We start from the raw sequence: 18,905 nt of genomic DNA on the forward strand, positions 1-18,905 counted from the left end.
GAAATGTCAGTTCTGTAAATTTCTAGCTGTGTGAACTTGAGTAAGTTACCTTATTTATCTGAATTTGTTTTCTCATCTGTAAAATAAGGACACTCATACCTTGAATAATACTTTGCAGTTTGTGTCAGAATTAGAAGTATTACCCATGAAAATTTAGTCTGTTCTTGGCTGGAGAATTAGTGCTCAATAAATAGTGGATAAAATAATAATTATTATTATTATTTTAAATAAACAATATAGCACTGGGCCTGACAACTGCTAATATCCAACATATATGAACCCTGAAACTTCTCTTTCAAGTAAGCTACATTTCAGAGTCCAAGCACCTTAACATACCAGAGATACAACCATAAACATTGCACATACCTCGTCTTATTGTGCTTTACTTTATGGAATTTCACAGATATTGCATTTTTTACAAATTCAAGGTTTGTGGCAACCCAGCATGGAACAAGTCTATCGACACCCTTTTTCAACAGCATTTCCTCACTTCATGTCTCTACATCACATTTTGGTAATTCCCACAGTATTTCAAACTTTTTCTTTGTTATTATAGTTATTATGGTGATCAGTGATCTTTGATATTGTCATTGGAGATGGAGGGAGAGAAATAAACCATACCTATATAAGACTTAACTATATAAGACCCATATAACTTAACATGTGTGTGCCCTGACTGCTCTACCAACTACATTCCCATTTCTCCCCTCTCTTCAAGTCTCCCTATTCCCTAAGACACAATATTGAAATTAGGCTAATTAAACCCTACAATGGCCTTCGTGCATTCAAGTGAAAGGAAAAGTTGCATGTCTCTCACTTTAAATCAAAACCTAGAAATGATTAAGTTTGGCGAGGAAGGCATGTTAAAAACCAAGATAAGCTAAGAGCCAAGCCTCTTGCACCAGTCAGTTATGAATGTGAAGGAAATTAAAAGTGCTACTCCAGTGAACACATGAATGATAAGAAAGCAAAACAGCCTTATTGCTGATATGGAGAAAGTTTTAGTGCTTTGAATAGAAGATCAAACCAGCCACAACATTCCCTTAAGCCAAAGCCTAATCCAGAGCAAAGCTTTAACTCTCTTCAATTCCATGAAGGCTGAGAGAGGTGAGGAAGCTGAAGGAGACATGGAACCTTCTCCAGGGTAGATCACATCCTGGGCCATAAATCTAGCCTTGGTAAATTTAAAAAAAAATTGAAATCATCTCAAGCATCTTTTCTGATCACAAAGCAGTAAGGTTAAAAGTCAACTACAGGGAAAAAACTATTAAAAATACAAACATATGGAGGCTAAACAACACACTTCTGAATAATCAACAAATCACAGAGGATATCAAAAAAGAAATCAAAATATGCATAGAAATGAATGAAAATGAAAACACAACAACGCAAAACCTATGAGATACAGTAAAAGCAGTGCTAAGGGGAAGGTTCATAGCAATACAAGCCGACCTCAAGAAACAGGAGAAAAATCAAATAAATAACCTAACTCTATGCCTAAAGCAACTAGAAAAAGAAGAAATGAAGCACCCCAGGGTTAGGAGAAGGAAAGAAATCATAAAAATTAGGGCAGAAATAAATGCAAAAGAAACAAAAGAGACCATAGCCAAAATCAACAAAGCTAAAAGCTGGTTCTTTGAGAAGATAAATAAAATAGACAAACCATAAGCCAGACTCATCAAGAAAAAAAGGGGGAAGAATCAAATCAACAAAATTAGAAATGAAAATGGAGAAATCACAACAGACAACACAGAAATACAAAGGATCATAAGAGACTACTATCAGCAACTATATGCCAATAAAATCGACAAATTGGAAGAAATGGATAAATTCTTAGAAAAGTATAACTTTCCAAAACTGAACTAGGAATAAATAGAAAATCTTAACAGACCCATCACAAGCACAGAAATCGAAACTGTAATGAGAAATCTTCCAACAAACAAAAGCCCAGGACCAGATGGCTTCACAGCTGAATTCTGCCAAAAATTTAGAGAAGAGCTAACACCTATCCTACTCAAACTCTTCCAGAAAATTGCAGAGGAAGGTAAACTTCCAAACTCATTCTATGAGGCCACCATCACCTAATACCAAAACCAGACAAAGATGCCACAAAAAAAGAAAACTACAGGCCAATATCACTGATGAACATAGATGCAAAAATCCTTAACAAAATTCTAGCAATCAGAATCCAACAACACATTTAAAAGATCATACATCAGAGCAAGTGGGCTTTATCCCTGGGATGCAAGGATTCTTCAATACTCGCTAATCAATCAATGTGATATACCACATTAATAAATTGAAAGATGAAAACCATATGATTACCTCAATAGATGCAGAGAAAGCCTTTGACAAAATTCAACATCCATTTATGATAAAAACCCTCCAGAAAGCAGGAATAAAAGGAACATACCTCCACACAATAAAAGCCATATATGATAAACCACCAGCAAACATTATCCTCAATGGTGAAAAATTGAAAGCATTTCCCCTAAAGTCAGGAACAAGACAAGGATGCCCATTCCCACCACTACTATTCAATATAGTTTTGGAAGTTTTAGCCACAGCAATCAGAGAAGAAAAAGAAATAAAAGGAATCCAGACTGGAAAATAAGAAGTAAAACTCGCACTGTTTGCAAATGACATGATCCTCTACATAGAAAACCCTGAAGACTCCACCAGAAAATTACTAGAGCTAATCAATGAATATAGTAAAGTTGCAGGATATAAAATTAACACACAGAAATCCCTTGCATTTATATACACTAACAATGAGAAAGCAGAAAGAGAAATTAAGGAAACAATTCCATTCACCATTGCAACAAAAAGAAAAAATACTTAGGAATAAATCTACCTAAAGAAACAAAAGATCTATATATCAGATCAGATCAGATCAGTCGCTCAGTCGTGTCCGACTCTTTGCAACCCCATGAATCGCAGCACACCAGGCCTCCCTGTCCATCACCAACTCCCGGAGTTCACTCAGACTCACGTCCATCGAGTCAGTGATGCCATCCAGCTATCACATCCTCTGTCGTCCCCTTCTCCTCCTGCCCCCAATCCCTCCCAGCATCAGAGTCTTTTCCAATGAGTCAACTCTCCACATGAGGTGGCCAAAGTATTGGAGTTTCAGCTTTAGCATCATTCCTTCCAAAGAAATCCCAGGGCTGATCTTTAGAATGGACTGGTTGGATCTCCTTGGAGTCCAAGGGACTCTCAAGAGTCTTCTCCAACACCACAGTTCAAAAGCATCAATTCTTCGGCGCTCAGCCTTCGTCACAGTCCAACTCTCACATCCATACATGACCACAGGAAGAACCATAGCCTTGACTAGACAAACCTTTGTTGGCAAAGTAATGTCTCTGCTTTTCAATATGCTATCTAGGTTGGTCATAACTTTCCTTCCAAGGAGTATGCGTCTTTTAATTTCATGGCTGCAGTCACCATCTGCAGTGATTTTGGAGCCCAGAAAAATAAAGTCTGACACTGTTTCCACTGATTCCCCATCTATTTCCCACGAAGTGATGGGACCTGATGCCATGATCTTCGTTTTCTGAATGTTGAGCTTTAAGCCAACTTTTTCACTCTCCACTTTCACTTTCATCAAGAGGCTTTTGAGTTCCTCTTCACTTTCTTCCATAAGGGTGGTGTCATCTGCATAGCTGAGGTTACTGATACTTCTCCTGGCAATCTTGATTCCAGCTTGTGTTTCTTCCAGTCCAGCATTTCTCATGATGTACTCTGCATATAAGTTAAATAAACAGGGTGACAATATACAGCCTTGACAAACTCCTTTTCCTATTTGGAACCAGTCTCTTGTTCCATGTCCAGTTCTAACTGTTGCTTCCTGACCTGCATACAAATTTCTCAAGAGGCAGATCAGGTGGTCTGGTATTCCCATATCTTTCAGAATTTTCCACAGTTTATAACTATAAAACACTGATGAAAGAAATCAAAGATGACACAAATAGATGGAGAAATATACCATGTTCAAGAATTGGAAGAATCAATATACTGAAAATGAGTATACTACCCAAAGCAATCTATAGATTCAATGCAATCCCTATAAAGCTACCAACAGTATTTTTCAGAGAACTAGAACAAATAATTTCACAATTTGCATGGAAATACAAAAAACCTCGAATAGTCAAAGCAAGCTTGAGAAAGGAAAATGGAACTGGAGGAATCAACCTGTCTGACTTCAGGCTATACTACAAAGCTGCAGTCATTAAGACAGTATGGTACTGGCACAAAGACAGAAACATAGATCAATGGAACAAAATAGAAAGCCCAGAGATAAATCCACACACCTATGGACACCTTATCTTTGACAAAGGAGGCAAGAATATACAATGGAGAAAGGACAATCTCTTTAAAGTGGTGCTGGGAAAACTGGTCAACCACTTGTAAAAGAATGAAACTAGAACACTTTCTAACACCATACACAAAAATAAACTCAAAATGGATTAAAGATCTACACGTAAGACCAGAAACTATAAAACTCCTAGAGGAAAATAGGCAAAACACTCTCCAACATAAATCACAGCAGGATCCTCTATAACCCACCTCCCAGAATACTGGAAATAAAAGCAAAAATAAACAAATGGGACCTAATTAAACTTAAAAGCTTTTCCACAATGAAGGAAACTCTAAGCAAGGTGAAAAGACAGACTTCAGAATGGGAGAAAATAATAGCAAACAAAGCAACTGACAAAGAATTAATCTCAAAAATATATAAGCAACTCCTGCAGCTCAATTCCAGAAAAATAAACGACCCAATTAAAAAATGGGCCAAAGCACTAAACAGAAATTTCTCCAAAGAAGACATACAGATGGCTAACAAACACATGAAAAGATGCTCAACATCACTCATTATCAGAGAAATGCAAATCAAAGCCACAATGAGGTACCATCTCATGCCAGTCAGAATGGCTGCTATCAAAAAGTCTACAAACAATAAGTGCTGGAGAGGGTGTGGAGATAAAGGAACCCTCTTGCACTGTTGGTAGGAATGCAAACTAGTACAGCCACTATGGAGAACAGTGTGGAGATTCCTTAAAAAACTGGAAATAGAACTGCCATACGACCCAGCAATCCCACTGCTGGGCATACACACTGAAGAAACCAGAATTGAAAGAGACACATGTACCCCAATGTTCATCACAGGACTGTTTACAATAGCCAGGACATAGAAGCAACCTAGATGTCCATCAGCAGATGAATGGATAAGAAAGCTGTGGTACATATACACAATGGAATATACTCAGCTATTAAAAAGAATGCCTTTGAATCAGTTCTAATGAGGTGGATGAAACTGGAGCCTATTATACAGAGTGAAGTAAGTCAGAAAGAAAAACACCAATACAGCATATTAATGCATATATATGGAATTTAGAAAGATGGTAACTATAACCCTATCAGAAAAGTCAATGGCACCCCACTCCAGTACTCTTGCCTGGAAAATCCATGGACAGAAGAGCCTGGTGGGCTGCAGTCCATGGGGTCGCTAAGAGTCGGACAAGACTGAGCGACTTCACTTTCACTTTTCACTTTCATGCATTGGAGAACGAGATGGCAACCCACTCCAGTGTTCTTGCCTGGAGAATCCCAGGGATGGGGAAGCCTGGTGGGCTGCCACCCATGGGGTTGCACAGAGTCGGACACGACTGAAGTGATTCAGCAGCATGACCCTATATGCAAAACAGCAAAAGAGACACAGATGTAAAGAACAGACTTTTGGACTCTGTGGGAGAAGGTGAGGGTGGGATGATGAGACAATAGCATTGAAACATGTATATTATCATATGTGAAATAGATCACCAGTCCAGGTTCGATGCATGAGACAGGATGCTCAGGGCTGATGCACTAGGATGACCCTGAGGGATGGAATAGGGAGGGAGGTGGGAGGGAGGTTCAGGATGGGGAACGCATGTACACCCATGGCTGATTCATATGAATGTATGGCAAAACTACCACGATATTGTAAAGAAATTAGCCTCCAATTAAAATAAATAAATTTTAAAAATAAATAAATAAAATGCAGAATGACAGTGAAAAATAAAGAAAAAAGAAAAGTTTGAAGCTAGCAGAGGTTGACTCATGAGGTTTAAGGAAAAAAGCCGTCTCTATAAGATAAAAATGCAATGTCTAGCTAAGATAATGAAGGTGGCTACTCTAATCAAGAGATTTTCAATGTAGAAAAAAACATTGCAAGAAGATGCCATCTAGGATTTCCATGGCTGGAGAGAAGTCAATGTTTGGCTTTAAAGCTTCAAATGACAAGCTGACTTTCTCGTTAGGAGCCAGTGCAGCTGATGACTTGAAGGTGAAACTAATACATACTTACCATTCTGAAAATCCTAGGGGTCTCAAGAATTATTGTAAATCTATTATACCAGTGCTCTACAAATGGAAAAAAAAATGTCTGGATGATCGCACATCTGTATACAACATGGTTTACTGAGTATTTTAAGCCCGATGTTGAGACTAACTATTCACTGGCAATGCACGTGGTCACCCAAGAGCTCTGATGCAGATGTACAAGATTCATGTTGAAAATGCCTGTTAACACAACATCCATTCTGCAAGCCATGAATCAAAGAGTAATTTTGACTTTTGAGTCTTATTATTTGAGAAATACAGTTTGTAAGGTTACAGCTGCAAATAACAATGATTCTTCTCATGGATTTGGGAAAAGTCAATTGAAAACTTTCTGGAAAAGATTCATTATTCTGATGCCATTAAAAACACTTGTGATTCATGAGAAGAGGTCGAACTATCAACATTAATATGAGTTTTGGAGAAGTTGATTCCAACCCTCAAATATCCAGTAACCCTATGTAACTTTGAGGGGTTCATGACTTCAGTGGAAGAAATAACTGCAGATGTGATGGAAAGAGCAAGAGAACTAGAGTTAGAAGTGAAACCCAGAGATGTTACTGAATTGCTGCAATCTCATGATCAAAATAGATAAGGAGATGCTTCTTTAGGATGAGCAACAAAGATACTAATTTCTTAAGATTGAATCTACTCCTGGTGAAGATGCTGGGAATATTGTAGAAATGACAACAAAGGATTTAGAATATGTCATAAACTTAGTAAGGCAACGGCAGGGTTTGAGAGGATTGACTTCAGTTTCGAAAAAAGTTCTTCTTTAAGTAAAAATGCTATCAGTGAGTAGGAAACCCACATGGAGAAGGCAATGGCAACCCACTCCAGTACTCTTGCCTGGAAAATCCTATGGACGGAGGAGCCTGGTAGGCTGCAGTCCATGGGGTCGCAAAGAGTCAGACATGACTGAACAACTTCACTTTCACTTTTCACTTTCATGCATTGGAGAAGGAAATAGCAACCCACTGCAGTGTTCTTGCCTGGAGAATCCCAGGGATGGGGGAGCCTGGTGGGCTGCCGTCTCTGGGGTCACACAGAGTCAGAAACGACTGAAGCGACTTAGCAGCAGCAGCAGCTATCAAACAATGTTGCATGCCATCACCCAGATCAGTCAGTATTCATCAATATCAAGGCAAGACTCTCCACCGGAAAAAAAGATTACAAATTGCTGGAGGCTCAGATGATGGCTAGCAATTTTTAACAATAAAATTTTTAATTGTATTATATAAATTGTATTTTTAGAGATAATGCTATTGCATACTTAATAGAAGTATAGTATAAACATAGCTTATATAGGCACTGGAAAAACAAAAAATTATGCAACTCATTTTATTGCAATATTTGCTTTATTGTGTTGATCTGGAACTGAATCTTCAATATCTCTGAAGTGTGCCTATCGAGTCTTCATATTTTTATTCAAAAATTTCTTTCATCTGAAATTACTGACACACTTTGTCTTTTTCCTAATCTTTTTACATGTTTTTATTTTTCATGCTTTACCATTTGTTTGAAGCAGTGATACTTAGCATTTTTTGTCTTGTTCCTGATTTGAAAAAGAATGACATTTTTAACATTTTGCCACTATGTATTAAGTTTGCTGGAAGTCTTTTTGTGACTACTTTTAAATAGCTTCAGAAATATTGCTTTCTTAGTTAGCTATACATTTTTATAATGAATGGTTGTTGGATTTTATCAAATGCTTTTCCTGCATTTATCAAGGTTACCATATTTTTATTCACTTCAAACTTTAAGATGGTGATCACAATAATATAATTTCTAATGTTTAATTCACTTTGCATTTTGAAAAACATCTAATTTGTTTTATTTTCTTTATTTTATTTTGTTAATATGTCACCAGATTCAGTTTGCTAATATTTTTATTTAGCACTTTCATTCATTTATCTATGTTCATGATTGAAATTGCCATGTAATTTTCCTTTCTTGTATGTCTTTGTCTAGTTTTAGAACCAAGTTTTTAGTCACCTCATGAGATCAACTGAGAAAATATTTCCTCTTTTTTATTATCTAAAAGTTTAGAATTACCTATTCCTCAGATTATTAGAACTCACCTTTAAAATTATTGGGGCTAGTATTTTCTTTGCAGGAAGATTTTAAATAATTGGTTACATCCCTTTACTAGTTATAGAATCATTTAGACTTTTTAATCTCTTCTGAAGTCAATTTTCATATATTTTTCTCTGAAAATTCATATACCCATCTAGTTTTTCCTAATGTGATGGCATAAAGGTCTATAAAATGTTATATTATCCTTTTAATAAATGTACAGTCTGTGGTTATATTTCCCTTTTCATTCCATTTTTTTCTTTCTCTGTTTTCCACTCATCACTTCTGTCATGAGTTTTTCAAGGTTACTAAGTCTTCTATATAACCCTCCTGCACTGGCTAGAACCCACTTGTCCATTATGGTTTCCTCAGCACCTAGAATCATGCTTAGAGTGCTCAAAGTATTCAATAAGTATTTACTGAGTTTTAAAAATGCATGGGAAAAGCATGAGACAATGTGGCTAGAGATCAAGTTTTAACAAACTTCCAAAGCAGAAAACAGTAACTACAAATACACAGATCTGTCCTTCAAGAAGAAAAAGTAAATAACAGCTTAAAAGTTAGTATGTCCACTGTTTACACCAATCTTCAGTATTTGCCTAGTTTTGATCACTTTAGATGGAATTACAGATCTTTCAAGATTTAAAACTCACAATCTAGTTGCAGTGGTTTTAATGAAAGCAGGCCTATTTTACACAACACTTAATAGGTTCTGGTATTAGAAACACAAAGATCATGAATTTCCTCATTTTTCTTCACTACCATAGATAGTAATCAACACGTGATCTTGTAACATGTAGTGCTGATCCATCACTATTGCTCATTTTTGAAAGTGATGTTGCTGATGTGCTGGAAGTAAAGGGACCTCATGAAGGCAAAGACACAGAGGAAATGCTGAAAAGAATGAACTTGGCACACATTACTCAACAGAGTCCTTCAAATACTGGATTGTCAAACAGGGAAGTGTGGGCCACTCTTTCAATTTTCAGGAAGAACTCTCTAGTGATCAGCAATTCCAACCCCTGCACCTCTGTTCCTAAACCAAACTGAATCAGGAGGGCTGAAAAGAGAAATCAGTTTCCTACACTTACTCCTCTACACCTTTAATCCATATACTTAGTGGTTTTTTGTTGGAATCTGAACTGAGAGTCAGATTAACTGCATGACTCCATAGCTGTAAATAGGATACCTTTGGAGATTAGATTATGCACTGGCCCAAACAAGGCTCTGTAAATCCTAATAAAATCCTTAAACAAATTCTTCTTTTGATATATTTGACAAATTTCTCCCAAAGTGAAATACTGAGAATAAACTTTAGGTAATTGAATCCTGCAGATATGGGGTCAGGACACAATACTTGAAGCCCAAAGATGTAGCTGCTGCTGCTAAGTCGCTTCAGTCATGTCCGACTCTGTGAGACCCCATAGATGGCAGCCCACCAGGCTTCCCCATCCCGGGGATTCTCCAGGCACGAACACTGGAGTGGGTTGCCATCTCCTTCTGCAATGCATGAAAGTGAAAAGTGAAAGTGAAGTCGCTCAGTCCTGTCCGACCCTCAGCGACCCCATGGACTGCAGCCCACCAGGCTCCTCCGTCCATGGGATTTTCCAGGCAAGAGTACTGGAGTGGGGTGCCATTGCCTTCTCCGAAAGATATAGCTAGAAACTACTATTTCCAGCAGTTTAAGTGAATGGCAGTTAGGCAGCAGATCATGAGTACTGAAACTGAGGAAAAGGGACCAGAAGCAGCCCCACCTCTGCTAATAATCTGAATTTGGCAGATAAGGGTGAATTGAAATCCCTGAAGAGAAGGCCGTGACCTCATGGAACTCAGGTCAAATGTGTAATACAAGGCAGATGTGATTTGGCTATGGGAAGGAGAAGAATATACTATAGGAGATAATATCCTGAAAAGACTTAAAGATTGACTGTGTATTTATATATACTAAAAATGGTTGTGTTTAAATTATAAGTGCAAGAGACAAATGCTCTGTATTTGGCATGATTGATACATATTTATAGTACAACTCCAAGCCAGTACCTAGAACCTAATAGGTGTTCAGTTAATATTTTTAGAAGGGTCTTTCCTGGTGGCTCAGAAGGTAAAAAAAAAAAAAAAAAAAATCTGCCTGCAATGCAGGAGACCTGGGTTTGATCCTGGATCAGGAAGATCCCCTGGAGAAGGGAGTGGCTACCCACTCCAGTATTCCTGCCTGCAGAATCCCATGGACAGAGGAGCCTGGAGGGCTACAGTCCCTGGCGGGTTGCGAAGAGTCAGACACAACTGAGCAAATAACAACAAGTCATATAAAGAGTACTGGTCTGAGACCTGAATTCTAATCCTGACCCTCTCATTAACTAGATGTGTCACTTCAAAAAAGTCACTTAGCTTCTTTGGTCATAAGTATTTAAGGCAATGGCACCCCACTCCAGTACTCTTGCCTGGAAAATCCCATGGACGGAGGAGCCTGGTAGGCTGCAGTCCATGTGGTCGCTGAGGGTCGGACAGGACTGAGCGACTTCACTTTCACTTTTCACTTTCATGCACTGGAGAAGGAAATAGCAACCCACTCCAGTGTTCTTGCCTGGAGAATCTCAGGGATGGCGGAGCCTGGGGGGGCTGCCGTCTATGGGGTCACACAGAGTCGGACACGACTGAAGTGATTTAGCATAGCATAGCATAGCATTCCTCTATAAAGCAGAAGATAAATTGAAAACTTACAATATCACTTCCTATTTGAAGCATCTATGTCTCCATTAGTGCTACAAGAAGACCAGGTCCCCACACCCAGTAAGACATGCTCTCAGGGAATCACTGAGCAGAATCAAAGCCAGGGAAGTGAATGGAGTGTTCAGCAGCTAGTCTGATGTGACTGGAGAACTGGGCTATAGGAAGAAGATGCAGGTGATGCACATGGAGGAAATGGATGAGCCAGGGTCTGAGAATAATCACTTAAAGTGGGAGAGGTAAAGAGCTGCTGCTGAAAATGAGCCTGAAGGATGCCAGCTCATCTGTTAAGAGCAATGAAGTCTATAACATTGTGAATAGTGATGTCATCCTATATAGTAAAAGGGCAGTGAATATCATTCCTTGGTGCACATACTAATATGTTTTATTCAAATAGAAGTGCCTGCTGCCCACCACCCCTGACCCCAGCCAGAGACTCTGACTCATTAGACATCAGAATTTTTTTTTTAATCTCTGTGGTGATTCAGGTGTATGATGAAAATCATGTGTGTGATGCTTGACAATTCACATACCTTTCAATGTTATCCTTTCATCCTCACAGCCAGCGTAGATAAGGAGCAGAGTAAACAGAATCATCACCGTTTCACATGGGAAAAAATAGAGTCTCAAAGAAATCACCTCTATCCAAAGGATGAGTAGCAGAATTGAGACTCTAAGCCAATCTGCTGAACCCAGGTTGTGTGCTCTTTTATCGGAGCTCAGTCACCTAAAATGAAAACAGGGATAAATGAGTAAGAATTTCTCCCCCAATACAAGAAAATATGGGAACCAAAAAGCATGACTTGAAGGTAGCAAAGGGTACATTTAAGTTCAATGAAGAGGTGATTCTTTGAATGTAGTTGACACATTCATGGACCTATTAACCTGAAGACATGCAAGGTGATTGTAGTTTGGAGGAGATTTCAATACATTGATAGATAAAGGATACACTCTTTTGGGCTTCCCAGGGGGTGCTAGTGGTAAAGAACCCACCTGCAAATGCAGGAGATTTAATAGATTTGGGTTTGATCCCTGGGTTGGGAAGATCCCCTGGAGAAGGACATGGCAACCCACCCCAGTCTTCTTGCCTGGAGAATCCATGGAGAGAGGAGCCTGGTGGGCTACAGTCCATGGGGTTTAAAGAATCAGACACAACTTAGCATGGCACAGCACACTCTTTTAACTATTTGAGAGCAATACTCTTACACACTTGTCAAAGTCCAAAGGCCAAGCTGGTTGTATTATGTTACCAACAGTCTACAAATGATAGTCAGATATTCTCAGAGCTTACAGTCTTATCCACCTCAACCTTCTACTGAAAATTTGATTATCTGTGCCCTCAGAGGGAAGGAACAGCACAGATAAGTAAAATTCACACAAATCAGCTACAAAAAATGAGGATGTGGTGACGGTCCCATTACCACAAAAGGCCCGGGGCCCCTGGTGACATCAGGCAAGCTAGTTATTACATGATTAATATGGGGAAGGAAACTCACACTTATCGTATGCCTGCAGTAGGAAAACCCTGTGGGAGATACTGCCTGCGCCATCACAATTGGTCCTCATGGGAATCCCCAAAGGGTAGCGTTATCATTAGGCCCTTTCCACAGGTCAGGGTGGTCAGGCTCAGAGAAGTTCAGTAACATGCTTAATGTTACAGAGCTCCACACAGCAGAACTGAGCTATATCTACCTCCAAAGCTTGCAGTCATTCCACTATATTATGTTTTTCACAGCCAATCCAAGTACAAGAAAACCTGGTGTAACATAATTAGATGCCTCTGCCTTTATGGACGGAGAAGACGATGGCACCCCACTCCAGTACTCTTGCCTGGAAAATCCCATGGATGGAGGAGCCTGATGGGCTGCAGTCCATGCAAAGAGTCGGACACGACTGAAGTGACTTAGCAGCAGCAGCAGCCTTTACAGAGGGCACCTGAGTGACTGCAGAGCTGCATGGCTTACATCATTGGCAGCAGCACTCAGAGCACAGGCAGGAAGACAGGACACCTGACCCTGCAGAGTCAGGAGGCATCTGATCTTTACCTTCATGTGTTCATCCAAACTGGGAGTGTTACCCCTGTGTGGGGAGTCCTGCCTCATTTAGTCACTCTGATGTTGCATAACAGATATGGCATTTCCAAAGCAAGGCACGCTAACTGTCAAAAAAAAAAAAAAAAAAAAACATTGTAAGAGCAAAAATGTTGGCAGCCAGATGGCTGTTAAATAATCAAAATTTTACTGCCTATTACAAAAGCCAGGGCTCATAGAAGCTGCTGCCTTAAATTTTGCAGAGTCCTAAGCTTTAAGCAGGCTTCCCTGGAGCTCAGCTGGTAAAGACTCCGCCTGTAATGCAGGAGACCCCAGTTTGATTCCTGGGTTGGGAAGATCCCCTGGAGAAGGGATAGGCTACCCACGCCAGTATTCTTGGACTTCCCTGGTGGCTCAGAAGGTAAAGAATCCACCTGCAATGTGGTAGACCTGGGTTCGATCTGGGTTGGGAAGATCCTCTGGAAGACAGCATGGCAACCCACTCCAGTATTCTTGCCTGGAGAATCCCCATGGACAGAGGAGCCTAGTGGGGTTTCACAGAGTTGGACACAACTGAGCAACTAAGCACAGCACAGTACGAGTTTTAAGGAGGGGCTTCCCAGGTGGCGCTAGTGGTAAAGAATCTGCCTGCCAATGCAGGAGAAACAAGAGACACAAGCTCCATCCTGGGTGGAGAAGGTCCCCTAGAGGAGGGCATGGCAACCCACTCCACTCCAGTGGATAATCCCAAAGAATCCCATGGACAGAGAAGCCTGAAGAGCTGTAGTCTTTGGGTCACAAAGACTTGGACACGACTAAAGCAAATTAGCACACACAAGCACTAAGTAAACATGTAGAATTATACATCCCATCCTTAAATACAACACAAGTGAGAGATATGTAGTTGATTCAGAGGACTGGGTGCCAGAATTTATTCTCACTTTAACATTGAGAAGCCACCCAGAAACATACATCTTGCTGAGTACCAATTAATCCTGATGGAGCATGCCAAACACAGTAGGCATAAAGCATCAGCATCATCCCTAGCTTACACTGATGAAATGTATGGATGGTAACTTTGCCATAAGCCCCTTTGCTGCAAACTCTGCCGCAAACACTTTTGCCGCAAACACTTTTGCTGCAAACATTTTCGCTGTGTAACTTCATTGGCCATAAGGCATTGTTGCTGCAAAAAAGAACTGATTGACAGTTTGGTTCCATTTCTTGATTGATTCAGTACTCCCATGTTTATACTGCATGAATCTGAAAAAAACTGAGGGTCTCAAATATTTATTATTTGTAGACTTTTTAATGAGGGCCATCTGACTGGCATGAGGCGATACCTCATCGTAATTTTGATTTGCATTTCTCTAATAATTAGTGATATTGAACATCTTTTCATGTGGCTGTTGGCCATCTGTATGTCTTCTTTGGAGTTGTTACCTCTGTTACTGACAAAAGAAATTTTAGTGAAAAACAAAATGTGCAATACCAAACGAGACAAATTAACAATCAAAAAAAAAGTATAAAATATTATGAATGAAAAACTCTGAAGACAAGTGTTTAGGTACAATCATAAAATAAAATCAGTTATTTGTGCAGTATTGCAATGGATCTATATACATTTTAAATGTATTCAAATATTCTGTATTTTGCAATGATGACTTTCATGTTTGTTATTCATTTTTTACGCTTACATCCTTTTTCATTCCCCCCCTTTTTGTTTTATTATTTTTTCTTTTATGACAATATTGCCTTCTGGCAAATTAATTATGCAGTGAGTATATTCAGGCAAAAATTCTTGTGGCAAAGATATTCACTGCAAAGAGGCCTTTGACAAAAATATCTTGAACCACAGAACTGCCTCATTCCTGCTATCCCCGCATTCCTCACCACATGTCAATCCACTTCCCACTAGCAGGCAGACCCTCTTCTTGAAACACATAGATCTGTCTGTGTTGAATTCCAGCTAAAAATCTTTCCATTGTTCTTAGTATAAAGTTACTTAATTCACATGCACCAAGGTCTATTTTGTCCTTTTTTTCAGTTTCCTAACCATACCTGCCTGCCTCAGGACCTTATCACATGCCAAGATCTGGCCAGAATCATGACTTTCTCCCCACCCCAGCCCACCATCCTAACCAGGCTAATTTCATCCCTTATATTTCTGCCTAAATGTCACATATTCAAAATATCCAAGTTAAGTGTCTCTTCATATTTTCTCATAGCACCCCACTGGTCTGCTTTCAAAACAATCACAATTTGAATGTAACATTTAAGTAAGTCTTTGTTAAAGTCTGTTTTTCTTACTATAAGGTAAACTTCTTGAAAGCACAGGAAAATAACTCACTCATTTCTCTATTTCTAAGTGCCTTCTCATCCTCTGCCGCCCCTTTTGCCTTCAATCTTTCCCAGCATGGGGGTCTTTTCCAGTGAGTTGGCTCTTAGGATGAGGTGGTTAGATAGCATCACTGACTCAATGGGCATGAATTTGAGCAAAGGGAGATAGTGAAGGACAGGGGAGCCTGGTGTTCAGCAGTCCATGGGGTCGCAAAGAGTCGGACATGGACTTAGCAACTGAACAAAAAGTGACTTCTATATTGATTAAGTTGTTCATTCAGTAGTTGTTGAATAAATGAATGAATGAACATGGTTATCCTTTCCCTGAAAGATTTTGTTTTCTAATAAGCTAGGGATAATCCCAAACACGTTTCCTTCCAAACTGAGGGTGTGTCCCTGCATGTCAAGTTACCTTTCCTGGGTCAAAGAATGACACACTGCACTCGGGTGGATGCTCCCTACTACTGCCAGTTTGGTGTCATAACATCTCACCTGCAAGATGGTTCTCATGGCACTATCCACAGTCTGGGTTGTAAGCACCAACTCATGTCCTCAGCACATGACACCAGACCATAAGAGGCAAATTCCCTGCTTTACACAAATATGCCTTTTAACAAATATTTGTTGCATTGGAATCTGAAATCCTATGAAAATCACATTTTATACCTAAAAGCTTAGTTCATGATTTCAAATATTGAAATCTATTGTTCACATAGGGGTATGTATATTTAAAAAGTATTTTTCATTTGTTGATTAAGAAAATGCCATGAAAAAATTTAAAAAATAAAATGCAAAGTATAACAATGAAAAAAGAAAATACCATGATCTACTTATACTCTAAAAAATTAAAAAAAAAAAAAAACGACAAAACAAGAGCACACTGGGAGGTTTAACCTCTTTTTATGGGGCAAAAATTCTATTTCTATCCCAGGAATCTGGAGACCCAGAGAAAGCTATAAGGTATGGGCAGTGTTACAAATAAGCTCCTGGCCCACAGACCTCTGCACAGTCCATGTACCTAGTGGTAACCATGGTAGAGTCTACATATAGACGATTGCAGCACAACAATGGAGAGACAGCACTGAAATAAGAAAACAGCAATTAAGAGCAAAGTTACTAGTTTATTCCTATATATCATGAAGGTATTTCCAAGTACTGCAGTTAACTGCCAGATGTTCAAGAAATGACATAAAATGACAGGACTAAAAAGCAAGTACATGAAGGACAAGCCCATGAAGGAGTTAAGGCAGTAACCCAGCTGGGCAGATGAGAGATACTAACGTCCCAGTCTTCATCCTTTTCTAGCATCTGATGGTCTAAAGTGCAGAATTAAACTGCAAAAGACCATTTAAAATATTAAAAGAAAGACAAAGCCCACACATGCTTATGTACACTTACACACATGGAGTATAAATAAGCCAAAAAGTTAATAATGCCCAGATCCTGCATATAACCCTCCAGTCCCCACACTACCAGGGAACTTAAGACTCCTTGGTCCTCCCCACTTGGCAACCGTTCCTCTACACCCACCACTCCACTCTGGGACTATGACCAGGGGCCCCTTCTGTTAGTATTCACGGATGCATCGTCCTTGTTTAGCACCTGCTGACCTGGCGTCTGATGGGGTCAGCTGACACACCCACCAAAATGACAACAATGGCAGTACCTTAGTATCAGAGACCATAAAGGTACTGATTAAAATAGTTATCCATAAATAAACAATAAGGATTTACTGTATAGCACAGAGAACTACATTCAATATCTTAAACTATGATGGAAAAAATTTTTAAAAAGAATATAGATATATACATATCTTTGTATAATCAAATCACTTTGCTATACACACAACAATAACACAATATTGTAAATCAACTATACTCCAAAAATAAATAGGCAAAAATAAATCCTGGCACAAAGAGGGAGCATATTCCTCATCAATATTTACAGATGATTTACAGATTTATTTACATAATATCTAACTAGGAAATATTTTATGGGTTACATTGGCCAAATTACGATTGCTTTCATACTTAGTCAAGAAGCAAGGTTTAATCCATTTAACAATTAAAACAAAACAGACAAACAAAAAAACAGCTATCTCCCTTTCTCTGTCGGACACATACATTTGAAGACCTAAGAGTTTCTGTGCTTTTCGTGGAGCTATGTAACCAGCTATACTTTAGGGATCTATCAAAGCAAATTCTCATTAAATGTCTTATCTCTTGGTTTGTCTTCCATACAAAATATGAGTCACTCTTAGAATCCAACAATTTAAGTTAAATTTGTCTGCACTGAGGTTTCCTTCAACAGGATCATGCTTCACCTCTACCATGTCAGGGTAGCTCTCTTTCCTAGACTTGGACATCCCTGGGTTTACTTCAGTTTCACCTCAGAGCTTTCCCATAGATCAGTTCAGTTCAGTTGCTCAGTCGTGTCCAACTCTTTGTGACACCATGGACTGCAGCACACCAGGCTTCCCTGTCCATTACTAACTCCCAGAGCCTGCTCAAACTCATGTCCATCGAGTCAGTGATGCCATCCAACTATCTCATCCTCTGTCGTCCCCTCCTCCTCCCACCTTCATTATTTTCCAGCATTAGGGTCTTTTCCAATGAGTCAGTTCTTCACAGCTGATGGCCAAAGTATTGGAGTTTCAGTTCCAGCATCAGTCCTTCCATTGAATATTATATTCAGGACTGATTTCCTTTAGGATGGACTGGTTGGATCTCCTTGTAGTCCAAGGGACTCTCAAGAGTCTTCTCCAACACCACAGTTCAAAAGCATCAGTTCTTCCGCGCTCAGCTTTCTTCACAGTCCAACTCTCACATACATACATGACTACTGGAAAAACCATAGCTTTGACTAGATAGACCTTTGTTGGTAATGTCTCTGCTTTTTAACATGCTGTCTGGGTTGGTCATAACTTTTCTTCCAAGAGCAAGTGTCTTTTAATTTCATGGCTGCAGTAACCATCTGCAGTGATTTTGGAGTCCCCCAAAATAAAGTCTGTCACTGTTTCCATTTTTTCCCCATCTGTTTGCCATGAAGGGATGGGACCGGATGCCATGATCTTAGTTTTCTGAATGCTGAGTTTTAAGCCTACTTTTTCACTCTCCTCTTTTACTTTCATCAAGAGGCTCTTTACTTCTTCTTTGCTTTCCATAGATAACAAAAATAAAAATTGAAATTCAAGATTGGAAACTGGCATCAACATCCCATTGGCTGTTACTAAGAAATCAGATAATGGGAGAAACTTAGATCTTACTCCTGAGTAGCCCAGTTTTATCACCTCTTAGTACAAGCAGTTTGGAGAAGGCAATGGCACCCCAGTCCAGTACTCTTGCCTGGAAAATC

The 18,905-nt window shown here is 39.3% G+C and overlaps 1 protein-coding gene across 45 annotated transcripts in view; it reads right to left on the bottom strand.

Annotated features, from left to right (window-relative positions):
- LOC129621202 (uncharacterized) overlaps positions 1-18,905 on the bottom strand; it is a 488,210-nt gene that overhangs the window by 293,362 nt on the left and 175,943 nt on the right. For 32 of the 45 annotated variants that reach the window (XR_008699117.1, XR_008699118.1, XR_008699126.1 and 29 more), the window contains 2 exons: positions 13,227-13,339; positions 11,715-11,908 (listed from right to left, as the gene is read on the bottom strand). The exons of 7 other annotated variants lie outside the window; for them this stretch is intronic. The gene's annotated coding sequence lies outside the window, so the exon portion shown is untranslated. Of the gene's footprint in view, positions 1-3,769; positions 5,691-9,805; positions 9,955-11,714; positions 11,909-13,226; positions 13,340-18,905 lie in introns of those variants that run through there. 6 more of the 45 variants (XR_008699139.1, XR_008699123.1, XR_008699131.1 and 3 more) reach the window with 5 other exon arrangements.

Source organism: Bubalus kerabau, chromosome 10, assembly GCF_029407905.1.
Source record: "Bubalus kerabau isolate K-KA32 ecotype Philippines breed swamp buffalo chromosome 10, PCC_UOA_SB_1v2, whole genome shotgun sequence".
Classification (NCBI taxonomy): Eukaryota; Metazoa; Chordata; class Mammalia; order Artiodactyla; family Bovidae; genus Bubalus; species Bubalus kerabau.